Genomic DNA, 12287 nt, shown 5'->3' on the forward strand with positions numbered 1-12287 from the left:
AAATACACTTGAGTCATCACATCTCGTGCAAATTGTCTGTATTGATTAGTGGTCTCTTGTTTGCTTCCTTTTGTTTGTTGTATTTATAGCTCACATTACTTATAATTGTTGGATAACATAATATGGACCAGATGGCTTCATTATTCTGTGTTTCACATCTTGAATTTTAAATATTGTGTTGAACTGCCTGCCAGTGGCCAGCTGTGTCCCAGAGGAGAAGATGAGACCAAACCGCAGTTCAAAGATCCTAGGCCAGAGATCATGGACAGTGAGTGCTGCTGAGGTGTTAGCATTGGAGCTTTCCTTTGGCACCTATGCCCTTAGTTTCACCTGTAAATTTAGACTGGAAAGCCAGAGAAACAGAGAGAGAGAGAGAAAGAGAGAGAGAGACTGTGCAACAGAAGTCTTCTAAATCACTCAGTAAGCCTGTGATTGCATCATGTTTGAAAAAGTTTTTTTCCGCCTGACCTGTGGTGGCGCAGTGGATAAAGTGTCGACCTGGAAATGCTGAGGTCGCAGGTTCGAAACCCTGGGCTTGCCTGGTCAAGGCACATATGGGAGTTGATGCTTCCAGCTCCTCCCCCCTTCTCTCTGTCTCTCTCTCCTCTCCCCCCCCTCCTCTCTAAAAATGAATAAATAAAAAAAAAAAAAAGAAAAAGTTTTTTCCAATAAGTTCACATAATTTATTATATGTTAGAAATGTAAAGCCCTGGCTGGATAGCTCAGTAGATCAGAGAGTAGTCCTGATACACCAAGGCCTTGACTCACATACAAGAATCAACCAATTAATGCATAAAGAAATGGAACAACAAATTGATGTTTCTCTCTCTCTCTCTCTCCCTTTTTCTCTGTAAAATAAAAAAAATAAATTAAAAAAATAAAAATCTTTAAAAAAAGAAATTTAAACTATAGCTACTAATATATTTTTTGATTTAAATAAATTTTATTAATGTTAATGGGGTGACATTAATAAATCAGGGTACATATATTCAAAGAAAACATGTCTAGGTTATCTTGTCATTCAATTATGTTGCATACCCATCGCCCAGAGTCAGATTGTCCTCCATCACCGTCTATCTAGTTTTCTTTGTGCCCCTCCCCCTCCCCTTAACCCTCTCTCTCCTTCCCTCCCACGTCCTCCCTCCCTCCACCCCTGGTAACCACCACACTCTTGTCCATGTCTCTTAGTCTCGTTTTTATGTTCCACCAATGTATGGAATCATGTAGTTCTTGTTTTTTTCTGATTTACTTATTTCACTCTGTATAATGTTATCAAGATCCCACCATTTTGTTGTAAATGATCCGAAGTCATCATTTCTTATGGCCAAGTAGTATTCCATAGTGTATATGTGCCACATCTTCTTTATCCAGTCTTCTATTGAAAGGCTTTTTGGTTGTTTCCATTTCTTGGCCACTGTGAACAGTGCTGCAATGAACATGGGGCTACATGTGTCTTTACGTATCAATGTTTCTGAGGTTTTGGGGTATATACCCAGTAGAGGGATTGCTGGGTCATAAGGTAGTTCTATTTTCAGTTTTTTGAGGAACCACCATACTTTCCTCCATAATGGTTGTACTACTTTACAGTCCCACCAACAGTGGATGAGAGTTCCCTTTTCTCCGCAGCCTCTCCAACATTTGCTATTACCTGTCTTGTTGATAATAGCTAATCTAACAGGGGTGAGGTGGTATCTCATTGTAGTTTTGATTTACATTTCTCTAATAACTAATGAAGATGAGCATCTTTTCATATATCTGTTGGCTATTTGTATTTCTTCCTGGGAGAAGTGTCTGTTCATGTCCTCTTCCCATTTTTTTATTGGATTGTTTGTTGTTGAGTTTTATGAGTTCTTTGTAAATTTTGGATATTAGGCCTTTATCTGAGCTGTTGTTTGAAAATAACATTTCCCATTTAGTTGGCTGTCTGTTTATTTTGATGTCAGTTTCTCTTGATGAGCAAAAACTTTTTATTCTGATGTAGTCCCATTCATTTATCTTTGCCTTCACTTCTCTTGCCTTTGGAGTCAAGTTCATAAAATGTTCTTTAAAATAAAAGTCCAGGCCCAGATGGTTATACTAGTGAATTCTATCAAACATTCAAAGAAGACTTGGTTCCTATTCTACTCAAAGTCTTCTAAAAAATTGAAGAAGAAGCAATACTTCCAAACACATTTTATGAGGCCAACATAACCCTCATACTGAAACCTGGCAAGGACGGTACAAAGAAAGAAAACTACAGACCAATATCTCTAATGAATACAGATGCTAAAATACTAAACAAAATACTGGCAAATCGAATACAACAACATATTAAAAAATAATACATCATGATCAAGTGGGATTCATCCCAGAATCTCAAGGATGGTTCAACATACGTAAACTGGTTAACGTAATACACCATATCAACAAAACAAAGAACAAAAACCACATGATCTTATCAATAGACGCAGGAAAGGCTTTCGATAAAATACGACACAATTTTATGTTTAAGACTCAACAAAATGGGTATAGAAGGAAAATATCTCAACATGATAAAGGTCATATATGATAAACCATCAGCTAACATCCTATTAAATGGCATAAAACTGAGGACTTTCCACCTTAAATCAGGAACAAGACAGGGTTGTCCACTCTCTTCACTCTTATTTAACGTGGTGCTAGAAGTTCTGGCCAGAGCAATCAGACAAGACAAAGAAATAAAAGGCATCCATATCAGAAAAGAAGAAGTAAAGGTATCACTTTTTGCAGATGATATGATCCTATACATCGAAAACCCGAAGGACTTCACAAAAAGATTACTGAAAAAAAACAATAAACCAATACAGTAAGGTCGCAGGATACAAAATTAACATACAAAAGTCCATAGCCTTTCTATATGCCAACAATGAAATATTAGAAAATGAACTCAAAAAAATAATCCCCTTCACGATTGCAACAAAAAAAATAAAATACCTAGGAATAAACATAACAAAGAATGTAAAGGACCTATATAATGAAAACTACAAAGCATTGTTAAGAGAAATAGAAAAAGACACAATGAGATGGAAAAATATTCCTTGTTCTTGGCTAGGAAGAATAAATATAATCAAGATGGCCATATTACCCAAAGCAATATACAAATTTAATGCAATTCCCATCAAAATTCCTATGACATTTTTTAAAGAAATGGAACAAAAAATCATCAGATTTATATGGAACTATAAAAAACCCCGAATAGCCAAAGCAATCCTAAGGAAAAAGAATGAAGCTGGGGGCATTACAATACCTGACTTCCAACTATATTATAGGACCACGACAATCAAAACAGCATGGTATTGGCAGAAAAATAGATACTCAGACCAATGGAACAGAATAGAAAGCCCAGAAATAAAACCACATATATATGGTCAAATAATCTCTGATAAAGGGGCCAACAACACAATGGAGAAAAGAAAACCTCTTCAACAAATGGTGTTGGGAAAACTGGAAAACCACATGCAAAAGAATGAAACTCGACTACAGCTTGTCCCCTTGTACTAAAATTAATTCAAAATGGATCAAAGACCTAAATATAAGACCTGAAACAATAAAGTACATAGAAGAAGACATAGGTACTAAACTCATGGACCTGGGTTTTATAGCTACTAATATTTAAAAATAAGAGTATCAATCAGGGATGGTGGCATACTCAAACAGAAAATTTGAGGAATGGTTGCTTATAGGACTATTTATAATATAATAAATAGTATGGGTCAAGGAAAACAAGGTACAGTGAAGTAATATTCTAAACTTGGATGGGCAAGATGAGGGAGGACCCAGAAAGACCAGCTGTAGCTATAGGGGAGGGCGCTACTATACAATAGGTTTCACAGTAAGGTTGTTGTTTTTTTGTTTTGTTTTGTTTTGCAAGGGAGAGAGAGAGGAGGGGAGAGTGATGAGAAGCATTAGTTGTGGCACTTTAGTTGTTCATTGATTGCTTCTCATACGTGCCTTAATGGGGCGGTGGGCTCCAGCCGATCCAGTGATTCCTTGCTCAAGGCAACACCTTATCTTCAAGCCAACAACCATGGGATCATGTTGATGCTTTCACACTCAAGCTGGTGACCCTGTGCTCAAGCTGGTGATCTCGGAGTTTTGAACCTGGGACCTAAACATCCCAGGTCAACACTCTATCTACTGAGCCACCACCAGTCAGGTACTTTCACAGTAAGTTTTAATATCTGGAAAAATAAAGTACTCTCCTCATCATTTTTCTTTAATATTTTTCTTAGCTTTATTTTTCTTGCATTTATTCTTCCAGATAAACTTTTAAATCATTTAACTCATTTAAAAAGTCCCATTTCTGTGATGATTAGACTAGCATTTATATATTGCTTTTAGAGTTGGCAGTTGTATTTAATTCTTCATTTATTCAGGTCACCTTTTCTTTTCCATGAGTATAGCTAATCAAAAGCTGACTGCAATGATGCTTAATGTTTTATGTATTTTATTTGAATACCTGAAAGTAATATTCATTTTACATTATGCAATTTAATAAGCAAATAGTGCTCATTTAGTTAATGACATAATGGTCTAAACATTTCCAACATTTCAAGCATGTCATTTTGAATATGGAAATTTTTCTTTCTCTGAGAACTACTGAAAACTTGATTCATGATTAGATTGGAGAAAAGGAGAGGTATTAAAATTAGCTTAATCAATTTTATGTAACTTAACAGACACTCATGTGTAACTTTAAAAAAATTTATTGAATGATTTTAGGGAGAGAGAGGAAGGTAGGGAGAGAGAGAGAGAGAGAGAGAGAGAGGAAACATTGACTTGTTGTTCCACCTATTTATACATTGATTAGTTGATTCTTGTATGTTCCCTGACTAGGGGTTGAACCCATAACCTTAGTGTATTGGGATGATGCTCTAACCAAATGGGCTACCCAGCCAGGGCTCACGTGTAACTTTTGAATTTGCTTTGCAATATTGTCTTTATTCACAGCTATTATTTTTTTCATGTAGCAAAGACACGAGGGAGGAGATTTAGTATGTAAAACAAATTATCTTTATAATTTTTGGGTGAATCGAGATTAGAAGTTCATCCAGAATTTTTCAACAATTATTAATGAAGCTGCTTGGATATCTAACATCCTCTACTCTCCCATACTCACCATCGTAAAGCTTAGAGGAGAAAGAGACTACATTCTATTCTTAAAATTTCATGTAATTTAATTTAATTTTTTATTTAATTTATTGGGATGACATTAGTTAATAAAATTACATAGGCTTCAGGAGTACAATTTATTATTTTTATTTTTTTGTATATTTCTGAAGCTAGAAACGGGGAGAGACAGTCAGACAGACTCCCGCATGCGCCCGACCCGGATCCACCCGGCACGCCCACCAGGGGGAGACGCTCTGCCCACCAGGGGGCGATGCTCTGCCCCTCTGGGACGTTGCTCTGTCGGGACCAGAGCCACTCTAGCGCCTGGGGCAGAGGCCAAGGAGCCATCCCCAGCACCCGGGCCATCTTTGCTCCAATGGAGCCTCGCTGTGGGAGGGTAAGAGAGACAGAGAGGAAGGAGAGGGGGAGGGGTGGAGAAGCAGATGGGCGCTTCTTCTGTGTACCCTGGCCGGGAGTCGAACCCGGGACTTCTACACGCCAGGCCGATGCTCAGGAGTACAAGTTTATAATACATCATCTGTGGAAAGTGAGTTTTTTCAAATAGCAAGACACCCAATGAGTGGGAATGATCAAAAGATGTTATCAACATTAGCAGTTATTTTTTTCTTGTTTTAGTGAGATTTTGGTCTAGCAGAGTAAGATGAAAGATGAAGCCCCTATATTACTTGGGTTTCCCTATAGAAATGGATCTGGAAACACCAACAGGCTTGCACCCTTACCTGAGGCAGAGGGTGCTTGTAGATGGACTTTGGGGTGAAGGGGAAGGAGATAGAGTTGATTTGTTCTCTCTCTCTCTCTCTCCATTCTAGGTCAAGGATCAGCTGATCCTTTACTTTATCTTAATCTCTCTTCTTTCCTGCCAAATCCAGTTTTATTTAGAGAAGACTGGGGCTAAAAACTGCAAAATTGTGGAAGGGAACTATTTTTTAAAATTGTTTTTATTGGTACCTTTATCTAAAATGAAGTAGGCATGAGGAGCCAGGCCTGTGGTGGCGCAGCAGATAAAGTGTTGACCTGGAATGCTGAGATTGTAGATTTGAAACCCCAGGTTTGTCAGAAGCAACTACTATGAGTTGATGCTTCCTGCTCTTCCCCCTCCCTTTCTCTCTCTTTCTCTCTCCTCTCTCTAAAATCAATAAATAAAATCTTTAAAATGAAGTAGACGTAAGAATGAGTCTAAATGTGGTATGCTTAGGGGAAGGAATGACAGGGTTAATTTTCAGCATGTATATATTTTTTCTGAAGTAGTTGTCCTTAATTCTATATAAATTTCTTATAGATTATACAATCAGTTAGCTGAAGGAAAGTAACAAAAGGAAGAGAAAGTAAAATGAGATGCTTATGCCTAAAACAGAGCAAGGACAAAAGAATTTTATAAGGTGAACAGGATGCCCTACAATTTTTTCATGTCAAAGATACACAGCAACTGAAACTGGTAAATTTGATTTTTATTCCCGCCACAAAAAAACACTGGAGAAAGTTCAAGCCAAAAATATATGCTGAGTTTCTACAGAAAGTGTAAAGGTGTTTTGTTTTTTTTAAATATGTGTGACACAGGCACAATTAAAGTTGATTCATTTTTGTTTAAGGAATTTAACATGTTGCGATTCCTTCCACTGCCTTACTTCCTACTGAGTCTCAGTTTTAATCTCTTTTAAAATATTTTTTTGCTCAATGCACAGTTGTAATATCAGTCAGTATACAATTCTGTTAGTTGGGCTTATTAGATCTCCACTTGTATATGGACATACTTCAGAAATTCCCCCATTTGATCATTGGGACACAATCTCTTTAAGCAATTTACTTTGGGGCACTTTAAGCCCAGACATCATGTTCTCACGATAAAACCCACTAATTTGATATCACATTCACCGTCATGTTCAAGATTTGTTGCAACTTCATCCTCTTCTGCTGACTCTTCAGTAGGAGAGATAGATCCATTGTCATCCAAGTTGTTATATCTACGACTGTCAAGGTTTTCTTTTTCTAAATCTTCAACGTTCATCTGTTTCAAGGATTCTTTGAGCTAGTATTCATACTTCAGTTTTTCAAGGTAGTTGAAAAACCCTCTTGCCACTGCTTTCCCAAAGGTTAAAATTTTTCTTCAGGGCAATGGTTTTCTTCCATTCTTTAATTCTAAAAATGGGAACCAAAGTCTTTTATCTTTAGTCTTTCTTATTTATTTGTGACCTAGCGTTTTTCTTTCATTTTGGTCCTTTCCTTGGTCTTCCTCTTGGTCTTTCCTTGCTTATATTTCCTCTTTTTACATTTCTTCTTCTTTTTAATTGTTCAAAAATAACTTTTAAAGTTAATGGTCTTAGTTCTAAACAAGATTCACTGGGTGAATCTCTTGCTCGAACACTTTCATGCGGAAGAACAAATTTTCTAATAGGATTTCTTTTCCTTTGTTTAGGTGAGTAAGGAACACATTGAGGGTTTTTTCCTCCTATTGATTTGAGGAAGAGACAAAGAGAGAGAGAGAGAATGAGGATAAGGGAGGGAGGAAAAGAGAGAGAGAAAGAAACATCAACTTGTTCCACTTAGTTGTTCCATTTAGTTGTGTGCATTCATTGGTTGCTTCTTGCATGTACCTTGACCCCGCAACCTCGGCGTGTGGGGATGAGACTCTGTCCACGGAGCCACCTGACCAGGGCTGGAACACACTGAGTTTTAAATAAATTGCTACCAGAGGAAGAGTTATCACTTTGATTTTCAATTTCCATAGCTGAATCAGATGCTGTTATGTAGTCCAGAGAATCAATTCTTGATATGTAGTCTCCAAGTACCCTCAAAGTTGTTATTGGTCACTTGTTCTTTGCTTTCACCAAATTTCCATCCAGGTTAGCAGACAGCTTGCAACAACAAGTGCTGGCTCATTACGGGCCACAGTTGGGTACGCACCGCAATCAACCCAGGCCTTGGAGATCTGCATCTAGAACCTCCCAACCTCAGCACTCCAACAAGGCAACAACTGCCTACTTCCATGACAGCATGGAGGAAAAGCAATTTTCAGTATATTTGAATTCAAGCAAGATGTGAGTTGGCTGGAGTCAGTCACACAGGTAGAGTGTGGCTCCTTTCTGACAGTGGTTGTCAACCCAGGCTTCACATGGGGTGATGTGGAAAATGCTAGCTCAACCTACAACAGTTCTTATTCAGTTGGTCTTGGGTTGGGCCTGGGCCTGGGTCTTTTCCAAAGTTACCTAGTGATTCTAGTGTGCAGCCAACATAGCACTGTTTTAAGGAAATTACCAAGAGTCTAGGAGGATCAGGTTTTTAAATAATGTGTGAAATAAAATCACAGTAAGATTTAACAAGGGGTTGCAAAATGATGTGTCAACAGAAAGTAGTAGACATCTATTTTAACTTTTTTTTTTTTACAGAGACAGAGAGAGAGTCAGAGAGAGGGATAGATAGGGACAGACAGACAGGAATGGAGATAGATGAGAAGCATCAATCATTAGTTTTTTTGACACCTTTGTTGTTCATTGATTGCTGTCTCATATGTGCCTTGACCGTGGGCTTTCAGCAGTATTTTAACTTTTCTTGTTAGGCAAAAACCAGTGAGTTTTTTTCTGAATTGGCTTTTTCACACCAAAATAATATTTCTATCAAATGAAGAAAAATGTCATTCCCTCACATTTGTCACTATTTGAAGTTATATCTTGACCTTCCAAAATACAACTGTCCAGAAAGAGCTAACGTAGCATAATCATCCTTCAAATTGTAGAGTTATGCATGCCTGCCTCTGTTATAAGGTGATTTATACAAAATGCAATCTCAGAAAGTCATTTTTGGGCCTTCTTTCCTTCCTAAAACATACATAGCCAGGTTAGTTGCTTCATGAAGAAATCTTTGGGTCTTATTTTAGCCTTAGAGTTATAATTAAAATTTTTTTAAATGTTATAATTTATATTGGAATACAGAGGTCATTAAATCTTCTGAGACTTATTTAATTGTTCATTCACAGGGTACAGATATTTCTATTGCCTTACAGACCTCTCATTTTCTCTAGCTTCCAAAAGAGTTCTGCTTAATAATGTGCAGATAAAGCCAGAATTAAACTCATGTTTCTGATTACTTTTTATTATTTTTTAATTAACAACTTATTACATTGGCTACATTCTTATCACTTTGCACTGCTGCTCCAATTATTCTGGTATCAAAAATCATAATGAAAAATCAAGAGAGAAGAATGTTAAAAAAACATCCAGATAACCTATGAATGTGCCCACATGATACATAGATTCTTTCCAAGTCTGAAGTTGAGTCAAATTATAAGGAAAAAAACTAGGATATTTCAGTTCAGATTAGTTTGATTGTAACAGAAACCCCCAATAGAAGTTTGAAGTCTGGAGGTAGGCCTTCCAGGGCTCATGTGGTGTTCTACTTCATAAAGTCCTCAGAGGCTCCGGCTTCTTTCAGGTCTCTCTTCTGCCATCCCTAGAGTATGGCTCTAATCCTACTGGTCTAAGATGAATCTAGAGCCATCACATCAATAGGTTAAGCAACAGGATGAAGAAAGAGTGGATGGGAGTAAAGGAGAAGGGGAAGCAAAATGGTGAGCTCTCACTTTTAAGTGATGTCCTCTGATAAGATTGCATGATGATATTATATCTATAGCTCATTGGCTAGAACTTGGTCTCATGGCAAGCCTAGCTGAACGGGAGGCTGGGAATGTAGTTTTTATCTGGTGAACATGTGCACAGGTGAAAATCAGTAGTTATAAGAGGAAGAGAATGGGCTTTAGGGGCAACCAACAGTCTATGCCTTAGATAGCATATGATGAATTAGACAGTCTCTGAGGAATTATTTTTCTGAGGTTCAATTCTGCTCCACAAACTGTTATTTTCTATTGGAGACTCCTCTGCACACACAATTACTATTCAATTATTTTTCAGAATTTCTTCTCTAAGTATTTTTTTTCCTGTAGATCACCATGGGTCTCACAAATAGAAATCAAATTTAAAAGTGATCATCCTTCAAAGAAGTGTATTTACATTCTAACCCATCCCTTATAAACATAGACAATTCATTCAGTTTTGTCTCATTATAGTTTTATTGGAACTTGAAGACTGATATCACAAGATGGAAAAGGTGGTTGCCCAAAGAGAAGAATTTGAGCAATAATGCTAAAGACTTCCCTGCAAAAAATATTTCTGTAGTCTTACCAACACATCACTGAAGATTCCACCCTTAATAGCATATTGCTTCTTTTTTTTAAAATTTTTGACAGAGACAGAGATAGTCAGAGAGAGGGACAGATAGGGACAGACAGGAAGAGAGAGAGATGAGAAGCATCAATTCTTCGTTGTGGCATCTTAGTTATTCATTGATTGCTTTCTCATATATGCCTTGACCGGGAAGCTACAGCAGAGCAAGTGACCCCTTGCTCAAGCCAGAGACCTTGGGCTCAAGCCAGTGACCTTGGGCTCAAACCAGCAACTTTGGGATTCAAACCAGTGACCTTTGGACTTAAGCTAGTGACCATGGGTTCATGTCTATGATCCCACACTCAAGGCAGTGATTCCTCGCTCAAGTTGTTGAGCCCTTGCTCAAGCTGGCGACCTCGGGGTTTCAAATCTGGGTCCTCTGTGTACCAGTCCAATGTTTAATCCACTACGCCACTGCCTGGTCACGCAATAGCACATTGCTTCTTAAAATACGAAGTATCTTGGGAGAATGGTAAAACATTAAGCTCTTTGTTAGCTATTTATGTCTTAATATGAATTAGAATTAATGTGAATTAATACATGAGACCTAACTGTAATAGGAATCTTGAAATGTGATATGAAAGGGAAATGAAGAACATGATGGGAAGATGTGGTTGGGGTAACCCACAAAGGTAGTCCATCTAATCTCCTAGGCACCCCTAAGCTTTTGCATTCTCATTTATGCCCTCTCCCAGGAAGTTCTTAAACCTTGAAAACATTCTTTTAAAACTCACAAAATGCTTGTGGTGAGTGGATTCCCTGTGAGAAGTGAAAGAACAAACCTTTGCATGTGGGGGGACTTGGAATGGATCAGAGTTGGTACAGCTGAACTAAATATCACAGCCTGATCACAAGAGCAGAAATCAGAGGGAGAATTTAAGATTTCCCAGGCCATGGCATTGGCTGGGGTCTGTGCCCCTTTCTCTATGGCATCCTAGGTGTCAAGGGGCCACAGCTGGCATCTCTGAGATGGGCTGAACATCAGAAAGGGGGGCTGAGGAGGTGGTAAGAGTTCTTCCAAAATGCCTTCAAAAATTTTCTTTTGAATCGGTTAAGTCTTACTTCTTCCTGGAATGGATAATTGGTTTAAATGGTTTTTGGAATTTTTTCTAGCTTGATGTATGACTTTGAAAAGGACATGAAATTGTACAGTTGTTAGTTACTTGAACATTTTTCTTGAAAAGTTTGATGGCAATAGGCAGAAAGCTTGAACTGACTTCAGGTTCTTTTTTCACCATCTCATCCAGTAACTGCCTAATTCTATTTTATCTTCTGTGTAATTGCTAAATATTCATTTTCTATCTATATATGAAATATATGAGTCATAGTCTTTTCTTCTGCATTTTTAATGATTGATTTTTGTTTTCAGCCTGAAGAGCCTTTCCTTTTCTTTCTTGTTTTTAATTTCCCAAGAGTATTCTTAAAACTCAATTTTTATCCACCCCTGATATCCCAACAATTTATGTTGGCCCTCTAAGACCATTGCTATAAGACCCAATGGTGTTCTCTGTTGGTGTTGTTTTTGCTTGATTGAATTCTGGACTCCTAAATAAAGCATTTCTGTTCAGAAATTTGAATATTTACTGAAGCTACTTTATTACCTGTTCTGTCCTGACAAAGAGTAAGGAAAGTCCCACAAACTCATCCTGTGAGACTAACCTCTGCTCCCCTGACCTCATCCATGATGGCAGAGAACAGGCTTTTTTCCTATCGCTCACTCTGTCTGTGCTCTCTCTCATTCCTGGGTTGCAGGTTACCCCAGAGCTTGAGCGGGGATATATACATAGAAGAGAAAAATTAGAAAACTCTAGAAACTTACTTCCATGTATCTCTTCAGACCTGGGTTCCCTACCCAGTTTCCCTGCTCTTTGACCACTATAGTAGAAGTTAAGAAGATGGGGAACTTTGTCACTCTTTAGAAGT

The 12287-nt window shown here is 37.8% G+C and overlaps 1 pseudogene; it reads right to left on the minus strand.

Annotated features, from left to right (window-relative positions):
- Positions 1 to 6979: 6979 nt before the first annotated feature.
- LOC136317867 (TATA box-binding protein-associated factor RNA polymerase I subunit D-like) overlaps positions 6980 to 12287 on the minus strand; it is a 36533-nt pseudogene continuing 31225 nt past the window's right edge.

Source organism: Saccopteryx bilineata, chromosome X, assembly GCF_036850765.1.
Source record: "Saccopteryx bilineata isolate mSacBil1 chromosome X, mSacBil1_pri_phased_curated, whole genome shotgun sequence".
Classification (NCBI taxonomy): Eukaryota; Metazoa; Chordata; class Mammalia; order Chiroptera; family Emballonuridae; genus Saccopteryx; species Saccopteryx bilineata.